Raw genomic sequence first — 3,489 nt, 5'->3', positions numbered from 1 at the left:
GTGTTTTTATGTTACGAGCAAGTTCGAATGAAGTAATAGAACATATCTGTGCATTTGGTTGAGGTCCCGAAGGCCTCGGGGTGAATTAGGGTGGTTAAACGAGAGTTTTGAGGTGTAATTGCAGGTCAGATTTTTCTGTCATCTGGTGTTTCCGCTTCTGCGGAAATGGACCGCAGAAGCGGTACCGCAGAAGCGGGTACGTGGTTGCAGAAGCGGTCGTGGCCGGCTAGGGAAATTCCGCAGATGCGGAAGGTGGCTCGCACCAGCGGGTCCGCATAAACGGACAAGGTGCCGCAAAAGCGGGTTTGAAGGAACCGCAGAAGCGGACTTCGCGTCGCATAAGCGAAGTCCGGGCTTCTAAGTGAAAACCGCTTAAGCGGAAATGTGGCCGCAGAAGCGGTCCCGCATAAGCGAAAGCTGGACCGCAGAAGCGAAAATCGCTGGGCGACAGAAGGGTTTTAAAATGATATTTCATCCGCGACGCTTTCGTATTTTTCCTCCATTATTGACGTTCTTAAGAGCTTTGAACAAGGAAATTCGAGGGTTTTGACTGAGAATCACTTGGAGGTAAGTTCCTTGGCCTAAATATTCGAATTTATGGTAGAAATTACATGTAAATTGTAGAAAATTCATCAAAAACGGGTCAAGCTAGGGCTTGGAAAGCTGTGATGTAAAAATGGAATTTGGAGGATCAAACGAGCTCCGATTTTGGTAAACTTTATATGCACAGACTCGTGGCGAGACGAGGAATCTGTTGGTGTGATTTTCGGAATTTTTCGAGAAGTGGGCCCGGGGCTCGGGTTTTACCAACTTCGTGAATTTTAGTACTTTTCGAGTATTTTTGATTGGGTTATGTTTCTTTAACCCATATTTATGTATTCGTTGTGATTTTGACTAGATTCGACGCACGAGGAGGTCGATACGAAAGGAAAAGGCATTGCGGACCATTCTACGGCCGGATAGAGGTGAGTAGTTGGTGTATATGATGGCCTGAGGGTTTGAAACCCCGGCTTATCACATTGTGACGCTATTGTAGGGCGTGACTCGCACCCCATGGCAGGTGCGGGATTAGTTATGACTGGGGATTGAGACTCAATCCATCCCGAACAAGAATGTTTCTATATTGGCGACTGATACGCACCCTGTATTGAATATATCTGGGCTTATTGCCGTGTTTGGGGCCTTGTGCCGATCTGTAGCATCCTTAGAGGATGAATGTCATTGTGATAGCATGCTTTGTATAATCATTAATCTCAGTCCTGTGTTTAATCACTGTTATGAAATGCTAAGTCACTTTTCCTGAAGTTAAATATCTAAAGTATATTCTCCTTAATAAATTGGAAATTGGGAAATTAATTGAATATGTTACGTGACTCATATGCATATTGTGGACTGAGTATGGATCGGGCTGCACGCCGCAGCGAATGGTATGATTATATTGCGCTTGGGCTGAAGGATCCCCTCCGGAGTCTGTACACGCCCCTAGTGAGCGCTGTCGACGTTAAATGGATCGGGCTGTACGCCACAGCGTGTTCATGTGCATTGCATTGCATCATTATATTTTACTTGACTGTTATATTTGAAGTTGTTTTGATGTTGGTTCATAGTAAGGTGTAGGACTGTTAGTGTTAGCTTTGCTTTGTGGTATTTCGTGGATTTCTTATCTTCAGACATTTTATATGCTTATTACTCACTGAGTCGGTAGTACTCACCCCTACTCCCTACACCTTGTGTGCAGATTCAGGTACACCGGAGGCTTAGCTGAGCAGTCCTTGTTTTCCAGAGCTATTCAGAGTTGTTGAGGTAGCTGCTTGACGTTCGCAGGACCTGACTACTCTTCCTATTTCAGTTTTAGTTATATATATACATTTCCAGACTTGAGTATTTTCGTTCAGATATTGTTATTCAGATTATTTAGAGGCTCTAGACTCGTGACCCCAGATCTTTTGGGAGTGTTTTATTAGACTTCGTATTTCTCAGTATTATTCTTCGATAAATTATTGGATTGTTATTCTAAAACTATTATATTCTTTTTAAATTGTCGGTTTTGAGGTTTACGGTTGATTTGGGAACGACTGTGGTCAGGCTTGCCTAGCAATTGTGTTGGGCGCCATCACGACCGGGTTTGGGTCGTGACAGTATTCACGCTATTTATTCCTATTGCTGGACACTTGTATTTAGAAGTTTTCTAGCAAACACTTTGTAGAGCTTATGACTTGTACTACCGGTTTTTGGGAACTGTAAATTTTAAGAGATTTTTATTTCAAATTGTTATATTTTATCTCAATAATGTTGTTGTTTCTATTAATGTTAGGCTTACCTAGTCCCTAACACTAAGTGCCATCACGATACCTAACGGAGGAGATATTGGGTCATGACAAGGTGGAGTTAATCTAGTTTTCAAAACACCAATAGCAGAAGTGTTACTAGAAACATTATCTAAAGTAATAGTAATAATTTTGTTAGAAAGTCCATACAAATCGCAAATTTCTTTAATTTGTTTAGAAATAAAAATACCAGTATGTTGGTCATCAACAAATTTATAACCAATAATGCGATTTTGCATAATCTAGTTGTTATCTATCCAATGACATCTAACTATTAAGTAATCATAACCATTTGCACTACGACCTATGTCAGAAGTAATAGAAACTCTACAATCTAAGTGAAAAATTAAATATCGTAAATATTATTGATATTCACGTTGAAATTTTAAAAACATCACTTATAACAGTTGTTGTAGGAAAACCATGAAAAGCATAAGTATATGTTTCTTGTATGTAACGAACAAACCCATCGGATGACGAAAAACTAAAAGGCAAACCCTCTACAGCAACCCATTTTGCTATATTTTCTCTATCCTTTTTTTAGTCATAATGGAGAAGACCTCCTGTCACAGGGTTAATTTGTGGTTGTAGAGTGTTAGAACTGTGCCCCGATTAAGTAGGATTTGTTTTAGAACGGGACCCCCTCCCTAGCAAGACAAACATCTTTGTGCTTAAGTTACATATTCTTCGTTAAACCTCCCGTTCCGCCATGACCAGATTTATTTTTAAAAGTTATTTGTTGTTTACAAAATTTACAAATATCCTTTTCACTAGCCTTATCATGCGTAAATCATTGCCAATAAATTGATCTTTTTTACGTTCAACTGGTTGTCTAGTGGGAGGTAACAGAACATCAACTCTCAACTGAGATTGACTCTGAGTTGGAGCTGCAAGAGCAGGACTAGTAGGTGTTTCATCTAAGTTCTCTTCTTCCTCATTAAAAATATCAAAATTATCATACTGCGCTTGTAGTATTTCGTGATATAGTATTTGATAATTAACATTAACATCATATTATTCAGATGTTTCATCTACGTAAGTGAAGTCGTCAACATGAGTAGGAGTACTAAAGCTAGTATTACCCTTAGTCAATTTTTCAAACATGTTTTTTACTAGTTTAGGAGCGCTTCTAACTAATTAATTAATTAAAATTAAAAAATAA

The sequence above is a fragment of the Nicotiana attenuata genome, unplaced genomic scaffold (assembly GCF_001879085.1).
Source record: "Nicotiana attenuata strain UT unplaced genomic scaffold, NIATTr2, whole genome shotgun sequence".
Lineage (NCBI taxonomy): Eukaryota > Viridiplantae > Streptophyta > Magnoliopsida > Solanales > Solanaceae > Nicotiana > Nicotiana attenuata.
Note: the sequence above shows the minus strand (reverse complement) of the source record.